At 44.2% G+C, this 14,060-nt stretch overlaps 1 protein-coding gene and 1 long non-coding RNA gene across 2 annotated transcripts in view; one reads left to right on the top strand and one right to left on the bottom strand.

Moving 5' to 3' along the window:
• The window catches only part of gfra1b (gdnf family receptor alpha 1b), a 162,527-nt gene that overhangs the window by 122,859 nt on the left and 25,608 nt on the right, over positions 1–14,060 (bottom strand). The gene's annotated exons all lie outside the window — the stretch shown is intronic.
• On the top strand, positions 8,233–10,463 carry LOC127576511 (uncharacterized). Its single transcript, XR_007957243.1, has 2 exons — positions 8,233–9,076; positions 9,972–10,463. It is a non-coding gene; the product is annotated as an uncharacterized LOC127576511 (long non-coding RNA).

Here is a 14,060-nt window from a genome sequence, read left to right as displayed (position 1 = left end):
TAGTGATTAATAAAATAGTTTTTAACACTAAATCATGCTCAGTGTGTTTCTTTTGTTGCTGGTTCGTGACAAAATTGGGGGCTTGTCCGGGATAGTTCCCAAGGTTAACGAGATTCGTCCGGGATCCAATCCAAAGATTAACGAGTGTCGTCTGGGATTGTTCCCCAGATTGACGAGATTTGTTCGGGATTCAATCCAAAGATTGTTGAGGGAGGTCTGATAAATTCTTTTTAATTGGCTTGTGTGTGTGGAAACCAGCAGCAATGGATATTAAGGCATTTTTGGAGTCACCAACCCAAAAGGGATTGGAGGTGGCGAAAAAGGATGATCTGATAAAGATTGCTAAAAGGTTAAATCTTACAGAAGTAAAGCAGTCTATGAGAAAGGCAGATATTCAGAGACTGATAGCTGGCCATTATGTGGAAAAGAAGATGTTTGAGAAGGAAGTGTTAAAACAGTTTCCTGGCAGTGAAATAGCAATTTCTGAGGCACAGGTGCAGCTGGCAAAGATAGAGGCTGAACGAGAACAAACCCAGTTAAAGATAGAGGCTGAACGAGAACAAAGGAAATTAGAAGCTGAACGAGAGCAAACCCAGTTAAAGATAGAGGCTGAACGAGCACAAAATAAATTAGAGGCCGAACAAAAGCTAACTCAGATGAAGATAGAGGCTGATCTAGCAATGAAGCAGATGGAATTGAAGAGGATGGAGCTGGATAGTGAGGAGAAGGAGAAACAGAGGCAGCATGAGTTACAAATGAAGCGTAGGAGTTCGGAATCTGATTCTGATGATGGTTTTTCAGCCAGCAGGGAGGTTCGATTAGTCCCTCCTTTTGAAGAAGATCAGGTTGATCAGTATTTCCAACATTTTGAAAAGGTTGCTGTGAGTTCAAACTGGCCAAGGAAAGGATGGGCTCTTATGGTACAGAGTGTGATTAAAGGTAAAGCTCAAAAAGCTTATTCTGCTTTGTCTGCTGAGGATGCAGCTGATTATACCAAGGTAAAACAAGCTATATTGAAGGCCTATGAATTGGTCCCTGAGGCTTATAGACAAAAATTCAGAGACTTGAGGAAATCTGCAGATCAGACTTATATGGAATTTGCCAATGGAAAGAGAATATGTTTTGAACGATGGTGCCTGGCTAAAAATGTAGATGGGGATTTTGATAAATTGAAAGAATTGATACTGGTGGAAGACTTTAAAAGATGTGTTCCAGCTGAATTAACAACATATTTAAATGAAAAGGCAGTGGAAACTTTACAAGAAACTGCTAGGTTGGCAGATGATTATGCTTTAACCCATAAATCCAAATGGGGACAACCTAAAACCTTTCAAAAGAGTTACAAAGACAATCCAGGTAAACCGGAGATTAAATTGGGAGGTAATCAAAAAGGAAAAGATGAAAAGAAGCCAGGGCTGGAGAAACCTGTTGAGCGTACTTGTTATTACTGTAGGAAACCTGGCCATGTGATATCTAATTGTGCCCTTTTGAAGAAAAAGAAGGAAGCTGTGCCCAATGCTTGCTTTCAGGCAATTAAAAATCAAAAAGGTTTAGGAGATGCTGTTAAAGATCAGTCCTTGCAAGAGGGAAAAGCGGAAAAGTTAGAGGAGGTGAGAAAAGAATTCCGTTCGTATGTATCAGAGGGTTTTGTTTCACTGAATGATGAGTCACCCCAGGTGCCAGTGAAAATTCTTAGAGATACTGGGGCTAGTCAATCTCTCTTGCTGGACAGTGTTTTAAATTTTGGAGAAGAAAGTGACACTGGTGAAGTAAATCTAGTACGAGGCGTTACAGGTGAGACCATGTCTGTCCCTTTTCACAGGGTGATTTTAAAGTCAAAGTTCGTAGAAGGACCAGTCGAGATAGGGATAAGACCTAGTTTGCCAGTGGAAGGAGTTTCTTTGTTATTGGGAAATGACCTTGCAGATGGAGAAATTGTTCCTGTGGTACGGTTAACAACCAAATCAAGGATTGATGAGTCTGAGAATGATCCAGATGTTTACCCATCATGTGCAGTGACTCGAGCTAGAGCTAAAGAATTAGCCAAGACAGACAGTACGGTGCAGTCTGATGTGGTTCCTTGTGACAGTCCTAAACAGGAAGAAAATTATGATGCCTTATCTGAGACTTTTCTGTCTTCACTGGAGGATCAACATCCTTATAGTGAGCCTGAATTTAAAGATTTGTCTTTGTCGAGGAAGGATTTTATGGAGGAACAGACAAAGGACCCTGAGTTGACAGAATTGAAAGAAAAAGCACTCTCATGTGAGGAGATTGAAAAAGTGCCAATGGGATATTATGTCAAAAATGGAGTGTTAATGAGGAAATGGAGACCTCCTCATGTTCCTGTTACTGAGGAATGGGAAGGTATTCATCAGGTTGTTGTTCCAAAAGTTTATAGGGATGAGATTTTAAACCTGGCCCATAGTATGCCTTTGGGTGGTCATTTTGGTGTGAATAAAACTGTAGGGAAGATCTTGAAACAATTCTATTGGCCTGGTTTGAGAAAAGATGTGGTGATGTTTTGTCGAACCTGCCACACATGTCAGACGGTAGGTAAACCAAATCAAAAACCCCCTGTGGCTCCATTGAAACCAATTCCTGCTTTTGGGGAGCCCTTTTCGAAGGTGATTGTGGACTGTGTTGGCCCATTACCAAAGTCTAAGATTGGAAATCAGTATTTGTTAACCATCATGTGTGCCACTTCTAGATTTCCAGAGGCAATACCCCTTAGAAATATTAAGGCCAAGATGGTGTCAAAGGCTCTTGTAAAATTTTTTACCTTGTTTGGTTTGCCAAAAGAAATCCAATCTGATCAAGGTAGTAATTTTATGTCAAAAATTTTTCAACAAATAGTCTATGAGCTGGGAGCAAAGCAGATTGTATCATCTGCATATCACCCAGAATCTCAAGGAGCTCTGGAGAGATTTCATTCTACTCTCAAAAATATGCTGAAGACTTATTGCTTTGAAAACACCAAGGATTGGGACGAAGGTATCCATTTACTTTTGTTTGCTGTTAGAGAATCAATCCAGGAGTCAATAGGATTTAGTCCGTTTGAGCTTGTATTTGGACATAGGGTGAGAGGACCTTTGGAGTTGTTGAGAGAGCAATGGGTTAATGAGGAAGTGCACTTGAGTCTGTTGGACTATGTCCAAAAATTTAAAACTCGGTTGGAGAGAGTCTGCCAGCTAGCGAGAGAGAATTTGAAAACCAGCCAGATAAGAATGAAGACATATTTTGATAGACGTGCTCGGCCTAGGACATTTGCAGTGGGACAAAAGGTGTTGGTATTTTTCCCTAGCCAAAATAATCCCTTGCAATCTCGTTTTTCTGGACCCTATGTTATTGAATCTCGAGTGACTGATTTAACATATATAATCAAAACACCAGATAGATGCAAGAAAACACAACTCTGTCATGTAAACATGCTAAAACCTTATTATGAGAGGGATTCAGTTGTGGCCTTGGTGGATGATGTAAAGGTTGTTTCTAGAATGCCTGATGTTGATGTTGAGGAAGGCCAATTTAGACCAAATATTGTTCCATCGAAACTAAAAAACCAAAATATCATGGAGAACCTTGAAACGAAGTTGGACCATTTACAAGTTTCACAAAAACAACAGATGAGAGAATTAATTTTAAAATTTAAAAATCTGTTCCCAGATGTTCCAAACAGAACATCGATAATTACCCATGATGTTGATGTTGGGGATGCAAAACCAATCAAACAACACCCATATCGAATGAATGTGGAAAAAAGTAAACTTGTTGATCAGGAAATAAAATACATGTTGGAAAATGATATTATTAGACATTCTACTTCAACTTGGAGTTCGCCCTGTGTTATTGTACCTAAACCTGATGGAACTGTTAGATTTTGCACAGATTACAGGAAAGTGAATGCTGTAACAAAGTCAGATGCTTACCCTATTCCTAGGGTGGATGATTGCATAGACAGAGTGGGAAAGGCAAAATTTCTTACAAAGATTGACCTATTAAAAGGGTACTGGTGTGTTCCATTAACAGATAGAGGAAGGGAGATTTCAGCCTTTGTAACCCCTTCTGGATTGTATGAATACAATGTTTTGCCATTTGGAATGAAAAATGCTCTGGCAACATTTCAAAGAATGATTAATTCAGTGATTCATGGGTTAAAACATACAGATGCCTACATTGACGACTTGGTGACTGGGAATGATGCTTGGGAAGATCACATCTCTGCGTTAGAAAGGTTGTTTGAAAGACTTTCCAAGGCTAACCTTACAGTTAACTTGGCTAAAAGTGAATTTGGCCATGCCACTGTGACATATCTTGGTTATGTTGTAGGTCAAGGCAAGCAAGCTCCTGTTCAGGCAAAAGTTCAAGCAATATCTGAGTTCCCTATTCCCACAGGTACGAGGACTGTTAGAAGATTTTTGGGAATGGTTGGATATTATCGAAAATTTTGTAAAAATTTTGCTGATATTGCTCTTCCCCTAACTAATCTTCTGAAGAAGGGAGTAAAGTTTGTTTGGACAGATTCTTGTCAAGAAGCATTTGAGAAGCTGAAAGCCATTTTATGCTACCATCCTGTGCTCAAAACACCTGACTTTGAAAAGCCATTTTCATTAGCAGTAGATGCCAGTGACGAAGCTGCAGGAGCGGTGTTGTTGCAGAAGGGTGACCTTGATGATATTGACCATCCTGTAGCTTACTTTTCAAAGAAATTTAATGAGCATCAAAAGAATTATTCCACCATAGAGAAAGAATTACTGTCGCTTGTTTTAGCCTTGCAACATTTCAGTGTATATGTTTGCACCGCTCAGAAACCATTGACTGTATATACAGATCATAACCCATTGGTGTTTCTGAGCCGAGTCAAAAACAAGAACAGAAGGCTGTTAAACTGGAGTTTAATTCTGCAAGAGTTTGATCTCATGATAACTCACATTAAAGGCAAAGATAATGTGATTGCTGATTGTCTTTCTCGATGTTAAATGGGAAACATGTATCTGTACTAATCTGATAGTCTGTAGTTGTGTAGCATGATAATTATTAACATTACTAACTGTATGCGCGGTTAAAATTTTTCTTGGGAAAAATTTTTTTTAGGTGGGAGGTGTTACGGACTCAGTGAAAGTCCCTTTAAGATAGAGAGTGTGTGTGTATGTGTGTGTGGGGCGTGCTTACGTCAATAGAAGATAAAGGACGTAATGACGTTGTTGAAGAAGTTAGAAGAAGAAGGGGAGAGAGAGAGAGAAGGGAGAGAGACACCAGCCTGCTTGTTTTCTCTACCGATGGATGAGAAACAATAACTGTGTTTGCCATAGAAATCCATGTATGGAAGTTGGAAGTAATCCGGTGGAGTTCACTTTGTTGCTGACCTGTAGAAGGAAACAGGTATTTGTGTGTGGACGACCACGGTTCGGATGCTTTCGGGGTGAGGAAGTCACTACCGAGTAAACACTGAAGTGTCATTTGGGTTCCATCATGGAACATTTGGATTTCGTATGTACTCTCTCTATGTTTTTCTACATCTACATCTTATCTTCAGACAACGGTGGTTGTTGAAGAAGCCCTTGCTCATGTTTCACCTTATGGCTTGCGGAACTGAACTTTAAGAACCATTCCGGAACTGGGAGTTTTGGACTTTGTCACACACACACATGACGAGTTTAGTTTTGGGGTTAACGTTCAAGGTTTAACATTTTTGAATTCTAACATACTAACATTTTTACTTTTATTTTACGTATTATCATAAGTAGTGATTAATAAAATAGTTTTTAACACTAAATCATGCTCAGTGTGTTTCTTTTGTTGCTGGTTCGTGACACAAGAATAAATATAATGCATTCATTTAAAAATCATTTACTTTTCACAGTATTATCAGTTTGATATCTGAATCAGTATCGGCTTCAGTTTTGGTAAATTTAACTTTTAAAACTGGAAAAGCTCTGTTATATTGTTGTACAAACCTATCTTACAGCAATATTTTTCAATGTAAAAAATTAAAGGTTTGTCAGTTATACAACCTTATACAGTTATGTTAGAATAAAAAATGCTTAGCTCAAACCAAGGCTTATCCACAGAGGATATAGATATCCAAGGATACATTTTTAAAATTATTTCCTCTGTCCTTTGAACTTATGATAATGTCTAACTAGCTGGTAAATGCCAAACTGTAGCGACTCACCGTCCGGTCAGGCGAACCAGCTCGGCAGTCAGGTCACGCGGTGTCGGAGCGACGAGGCCCAAGATGGCGGCGGGCCTCGTCTTTCCCGAGCGACAGGGAGAACCCGCGCGCGGGAAAGACTTGATGACGTAGTACTTATGTCATTGCCAGTTAAATTGGGCAGGAACAGTCTCCCTTAAAAGGCCCGCGCAAGGCGGGAAAATAAACCAGTTCTTGTTTGACAATCCTTCGACTAGCGTCTTGTTTTATTTTGCAGTAGCAACCGCTACATTGGTGACCCCGACGGTCCAAACGGATTTTGGACCCGTGCAATGGATGACAACGCAGCAGTCAACGCAGTGGCCCTCAAGCTGCCCACCTTTTGGACACTTCGGCCCAGCATCTGGTTTGACCAGGCCGAAGCGCAATTCCACCTTCGGCAGATCACCTCCGACTCCACAAAGTACTACCATGTGGTTAGCTCTCTGGACCAAGAGACAGCCGCCCAGGTCAGAGACTTCATCCAGTCGCCTCCGGAGGAAGATAAGTACCCGGCTTTCAAAGACCTTTTGATTCGGACCTTCTGCCCCTCCCGTCGGGAGCGCGCCACCCGCCTGCTTCATCTGGATGGCCTGGGGGACAGATCCCCATCCGCCCTAATGAATGAGATGCTGGCATTGGCCAAGGGACACAAGCCATGCCTGATGTTCGAACAGGCCTTCCTCGAACAGCTCCCTGATGACATCCACCTGTTGTTAGCTGATGCCGACTTCAGCAACCCCTGTGAGGTAGCCGCCCAGGCAGATGTCCTGTGGAAGGCCAAATGCGAGAGTGGTTCGTCCGTTGGCCAAATCACCAGGCCGCGAGCCCAACGCCCGCCTCGCCCAGTCCCAGCAACCGAGCAGCCACACCCCAGGAACACAGACGACAACACGGGTGACCAGCTGTGTTTCTACCATCAGGGGTGGGGCATGGAGGCCCGTCAATGCCACCCACTCTGCAAGTTTCAGGGAAACGCCAGGGCCAGCCGCCGCTGACGGCTACGGTGGCTGGCTGCCGACAGAGCCTCCTATTCATTTAGGACAAGAAATCTGGATGGCGTTTCCTCGTTGATACTGGAGCAGAGGTCAGTATTTTGCCCCCGACTGGCCGCGACACTCGTAACAGGCCACCAGGTCCTGTACTCAATGCCGCCAATGGTACAACGATACGGTCTTCCGGTACCCGTACACTTCAATTACAATTCGGTGGCAGCCGTTTTACCTGGACCTTTACCCTTGCCACCGTCGCCCGACCGCTCCTAGGAGTCGATTTCCTTCGGGCCCACGACCTGTTAGTTGACCTGCAAGGGAAGCGGTTAGTCCAATCTAGCACTTTCCAGACCTATCCCCTGGGAGAAATCAGCCTACCAGCCCCGCGCCTGGACTCCATTTCCCTTTCTGGCGACGATTTCACCAACCTCCTAGCCAAATTCCTATCGATTTTGGCACCTCGGTTTACAAATTCCAGGCCCAAACACAGGGTACGACACCACATCATTACTACAGGGCCACCCCTTCATGCCCGAGCACGACGGTTACCTCCAGACAAGCTCCGCCTGGCAAAGGAAGAGTTCCGTCACATGGAGGAGCTGGGGATTGTTCACAGGTCAGACAGCCCCTGGGCTTCCCCCCTGCACATGGTCCCCAAAGCCACCGGAGGGTGGAGGCCCTGCGGTGACTACTGCAGGCTGAATGATGCCACCACCCCGGACCGCTATCCCATCCCCCACATCCAGGACTTCGCAGCGAACTTACACGGGGCCCGCATCTTTTCCAAAGTGGACCTCGTTCGGGGATACCACCAAATCCCGGTCCATCCGGATGACATGCCCAAAACTGCGATTATCACCCCATTTGGCCTGTTCAAATTCCTTCGAATGCCGTTCGGCCTTAAGAACGCCGCGCAGACCTTCCAGCAGCTGACGGACGCGGTAGGCTGAGACCTGGACTTCGTGTTCATTTACTTAGATGACATACTGATCGCCAGCCGTAACCACCAAGAACACCTTTCCCACCTCCGCCAGCTGTATTCCCGTCTCCGTGATTTCGGCCTCACGATCAACCCGTCCAAGTGCCAATTTGGGCTTGACTCTATTGATTTCCTCGGCCACAAAATCACCAGTGACGGGGCAACACCCCTACCCGCCAAGGTAGACGCAATCTGCCATTTTGCCCACCCCGACACAGTCGAAGGCCTACAGGAATTCCTTGGGATGGTCAACTTCATCCCTGCAGCAGCTCGTATCATGCGCCCTCTGTTCTTGCTGATGGCTGGTAAGGGCAAGGACATCACCTGGAATGACGAGGCTGCGGCTGCTTTCGTTAAGGCCAAAGATGCCCTGGCAGATGCCACGATGCTTGTACACCCTAAGACAGACGTCCCGACCGCCCTCACGGTGGATGTGTCCAACAAGGCAGTGGGTGGGGTACTGGAACAGCTAATCGAAGGCCGTTGGCAACCCTTGGCATTTGTCAGCAAGCACCTTAGACCACCTGAACTGAAATACAGCGCTTTTGATTCGGGAACTTCTAGCGCTGTATCTGGCGGTCCGGCATTTTCGGTACTTTCTAGAAGGCAGGCCTTTCACCGCTTTCACCGATCATAAGCCTTTGTCCTTTGTCTTCTCCAAAGTCTCCGATCCCTGGTCAGCTCGTCAGCAGAGACATTTATCCTACATTTCCAAATTCACAACAGATATCCAACATGTCTCCAGAAAGGATAATGTCATTGCTGATGCACTTTCCAGACCAACCATCCACAACCTGTCCTTGGGTGTCGACTACACGGCCCTAGCTGACGCACAGCAAGCCGACGACGAGCTGCCCAGCTACAGAACCGCAGTCTCGGGCCTGCAGCTCCAAGATTTCTTGGTTGGTCCAGGTCAGCAGACCCTACTTTGCGACATCGCGACAGGTCAGCCCCGCCCTATATTCCCTGCAGTCTGGCGGAGACGCGTTTTGGGCTTGGTACATGGGTTAGCACACCATCAACTGTCCGACTGGTCGCCAGCAAGTTTGTCTGGCATGGCCTGCGCAAACAGGTCAGTGAGTGGGCCTGGACCTGTCCGCACTGCCAGACATCGAAAATCCAACGACACACCAAAGTCCCGCCACAGCAGTTCGAGCCTACCCATAGGAGGTTCGACCACATACACGTTGACCTCGTGGGCCCTCTGCCGGTTTCAAGAGGAGCCCGGTACCTCCTTACCATCATGGACCGGTTCATGAGGTGGCCAGAGGCAACTCCCCTGACTGACATCACGACTGATTCCTGCGCCCGGGCGCTGCTCACAACTTGGGTCTCACGTTTTGGTGTTCCGGCCCACATCACTTCAGACAGAGGCACCCAATTCACTTCCAGTCTCTGGTCTGCATTAGCGAACCTGCTAGGGACGCAGCTGCACACCACCACAGCCTACCATCCTCAATTAAACGGGTTGGTGGAATGTTTTTACCGCCATCTGAAATCAGCCTTGATGGCCCGCCTGAAGGGTCCTAACTGGGTTGACGAGCTGCCTTGGGTCCTGCTCGGCATACGCATTGCCCCCGAAGAAGACCTCCGCGCTTCGTCAGCTGAGCTTGTGTACGGGGCGCCCCAGTTGTCCCGGGGATTTCATACCTGCCCTTCGAGACCAAGGGGAACAACCCCCAGCAGTCCTACAAAGACCGCGCGAAAAGCTCGGCAACTTGGCCCCGATTCCCACCTCGCGGCACGGTCAAGCCCCATCCTGCCAGCCCAAAGAACTATGAGACTGTAAGTTTGTTTTCATTCACAGGGGCACACCTTGGGCGCCGTTGCAACGACCATATGAGGGACCGTTCCGAGTCATCCGGAATAATGGATCCACCTTTATTTTGGACGTTGGGCACAGGGAACAGGTTTTCATGATGGACCGCCTCAAACCGGCCCATTTAGATCTGCAACAACCGGTCGAGGTTTCAACGCCGCGACGCAGAGGCCGACCCCCTAAGCGACGGCTGGCACAGCCTGCGGACCTTGGGGACTGTATTGCCGGTTCTGGGGGGGGTTGTGTAGCGACTCACCGTCCGGTGAGGTGAACCGGCTCGGCAGTCCGGTCGCGTGGTGTCGGAGCGACGAGGCCCAAGATGGTGGCGGGCCTCGTCTTTCCCCAGCGACGGGGAGAACCCGCGCGCGGGAAGGACTTGATGACGTAGTACTTACGTCATTGCCGGTTGCATTGGGCGGGAACAGTCTCCCTTAAAAGGCCCGTGCAAGGCGGGAAAATAAACCAGTTCTTGTTTGACAATCCTTCGACTAGCGTCTTGTTTTATTTCACAGTAGCAACCGCTACAAAACTTAAATTTTAATGTAGAATATTTTGTTGGTTCCTACTTCACATTGGTGAACATTCAACATATCAGATAATTAATCAGTATTTTTTCTTGGCAGGGCTAATCCAATACCTTCAAAGGTAGATCAGTTCAAAAGTCTTCATGCATTAACAGTATACCAAAAAGAGGGTTTATCACTATATATACTACAAAATCCCCAACATTTCTAAGCCAACTGCAAAATGATTTCTCATGGATCAAATTTAAGTAGGTGCCTTCAAAGTCAGATGGCATCTAATAGCTATGCCTTCTAACACTATTCTATATTGAAATCCAAACCTGCTCCATTCTCACTGAGAGAGAGAGAGATGATGGGAAGTCAGGGAGCATTCAGTGTTGGTAACATAGGGTAAATGCAGAAAGGTAATTGCTGAGTTATAATTTTGGTGTGCAATTGTCATTCAATGGCTCTCTACATATGGAAAGCAATACAGAAAACATATATTTGATAGACTTCACTTTATGTTTTGTTTTTTTTTAACATTTTTGTAGCTTTTTATATTGTGCCTTTTTCTGGGACATCACACCTTTTAGAAAGAAAATAATTCTGGGCATATTTATGGATAACCAATGAGAAGCAAACACATAGCAAATATGGACTTTGTTTAATCATCATTAGAATTTTAGTTTTCTCTATGCCATCTTTCAAATACTACAAAATTCGCTAACATTTGTAAGTCAATTGCAAAATGATTTTAGAGGCACAAGAAATTCTGCAGATGTTGGAATCTGGAGCAAAGTGATTGTATTTCATTTTAGATAAAATTTAAGAAGGTGTCTTCAAAGTCAAATGAATTCACAATCAATAATTCTCATGCTGTATTTATGTAAGATAAAATATCAAATCATGCCAGAGAGATTCACAATTGAAGCAGGGAACTATCTAATCTATGCCCTTCAGAGGAACAGAAGGTGCTGGACATCATTCACAAAGCAAACCCATAAGATGGACAAGCCGGTGCCTTATATGAGCAAGGCATCTGGATATTGTTCATACATTGCTCATTGCAGCACTCATTCAGTAAGTTTCATATTTTCAGGTTCAATTTTGTAGCCTATTATCTCTTAATATCTAGCCACTCAGTGCCATTTCTTTCTTTTATGTCTTTTACAGTAGCAACAACTCTCTGTAGAAGACATTGTGAAGAAGCTCCTCCATTTATCCCAGCTACCAGCACTGACATTGGTACTTTGTGTAGGTTAGATAGTGAATCAGAGAGGACTGCCTGCGGGCGAAGCACCCAATGCAAGTGGACAGTTTATGAGGCAGGGTAATCCCAAGAGACAACTCAATGGAGTGCAAAGTTCTCACGTAGTTCTGCTGAGGAAGATAGAGATAAGTTCTTAAGTGGCCTTTCCATGAAACCAGCTTTTGTGTCTTTCTATATTTTTCTCAAGCAAGCTTTCCATCTGAGGGGAATTCAAGGAAGTTGCAGCTTTATGATTTGGACTATAGCCACTTATTGTCATCTCAGATTCAGATTGGCCATATACACCAGGTGAAATGAAATATCTTGCTCGCATGAAGCTCAGGGAGTAAACAGTATACATGGTAATAATAAGTACAACAAAGAGCACAAAACAGCAGAATGGTGCAAAGATGGCAATGTAACCTGCAGTAGTGCAGAAACAAAATGCTAAAGTGACAATGACGGAATAATCGAGAGAGGTAGAATTAAGATCAGGAGAATCCAGCAAAGAGACAGAGGGTTCCCTCCAAGAATGCTACACCTGAGTCCTCGCAACATTTAGTCCATATCCACTAATCTTTGGTGTAGGTTCTTGCAGGTCTCACTTTGGAGACAGGTATATACCATGGACACATTAGTAAGCCAAGCAGATAGAGGAATTCAAGGATTCATTTGTCTTCCACAGCTGTCCAGTAATTCAATGGATCCATAGACCCAGCCCCACAGGAGTAGCAATGATACAATGTTAAACGCATATTCTCAAGATGTCAGCAAATCTCTTTCTTCAGATTCTTAAATCAATACTCTGTATGGGACTGTTGGAAGACATTGATTAAACAGTAGGATGTTGACTCCAGTGAAACAAAGCAGTGACATAGAAGACAGATTCAGTTCTCTGCACATATCATTCTGCAAGGGGCCTGCAATCTCTGAATGTTCAACCAATCCATATATAGTACTACTTGTTATTAAATTTGTTAACACTTAGAATGATTTGTAGAAAAGGGAGATATGAGGAGTTTGCTCGTTGTAGCATGTTGGAGACAGGTTAAAGTAGACCAGTATAGGTGACCAGGGCAGGGAAGTCTACTCCTAGGCCAGGGGAGAGGGGAGAAATTTAAAGGAGATCTGAGGGGTAAGTTGTTCGCGCAAAGAGTTGTGAATATCTGGAAAGAGCTGTCAGAGGAGGTAGTGGAGGCAGATACAATTAAAATGCTTAAAAGGCATTTGGACAGGTACTTGGATAGGAAAGGTGTAGAGGAATATGAGCCTAATGCAGGCAAATGGGATTAGCATAGATAGGCATCATGGTTGGCATGGACGAGGTGGGCTGAAAGGGCCTGTTTCTGTGGTTCAATAATTCAGTACAAATGGGTTGAATCAGCAATGTTACTGATACGACCATATCTGTAAGAAATTAAAGTCACTTTCGTGTCTGGTTGAAAAGTTGATAAAAGAATGATCACTGGTTAGTCAGATGCAACCGTGTCCATGAGGCCACTGTATCCTTTATGGTGTTGTTCAGAAAACTGGACATTGTTAAAGCAGTGTTCATTTTCAGGATATGGACACTGTGTTTAATGCCTATCTTTAATTGCCCATTTTAAGAAGGAACTGAGTATTTTCTTGGAACCACTTCAAATACATATAGTGAAGATGGTCTCATATCAAAAACAAGCAGAAATTTCCAAAACTGTGACACAGTAATGAATAAAGGGCAATAAAGCAGCTTTAAGTCAGCATCACATGTCACTTGGAGGGGTCCTGGAATGACTACATACACCTGTATCACTTGCCCTTTTAAGTAGTGGCATCATGTTTTGGGAAGTACTGCCAGAGAATATTTGGTAAGTTGCTGTAATGCATCCAGCAGCTAGCGTTTACTAAGCCAATAATTGATGACATTGCAGGGAAGGAATGTTTAAGCCATTGAATATCTAATGCAATGAATGGGCAGCTTTGTCTTGGATAATGTGTAGGCTATTAAGTATTATCAGAGCAACACCATCCAGGCAAATGAAAAGCATTTCATAACACTCCTGGCTTGAGGTTAGGTAGAAAGCTTTAGGGAATTAAGAAATGAGTTATATGCCACAGCACACTGAGCCCTGACCTGTTTTAGTAACCATAGGATTTATTTGGCTAATCCTGTTCAGCTTCTGCTCAATGCTGGCCCCAAGAATAAGGATCACGGGGTATCAGCAAAAGGAGAAATTTGCACAAATTGCACATGCTCAATATTTACTTCCAAATTTTGCAATTGCTTTCTTTTTAATTTGAATTCCTAAATCAGTGAAAATTGAACCAACATTCTCTGGACTA

The sequence above is a fragment of the Pristis pectinata genome, chromosome 12 (genome assembly GCF_009764475.1).
Source record: "Pristis pectinata isolate sPriPec2 chromosome 12, sPriPec2.1.pri, whole genome shotgun sequence".
Lineage (NCBI taxonomy): Eukaryota > Metazoa > Chordata > Chondrichthyes > Rhinopristiformes > Pristidae > Pristis > Pristis pectinata.
The sequence above is the reverse complement of the archived record's forward strand: the minus strand, read 5'-3'. Positions and strand labels throughout refer to the sequence as shown.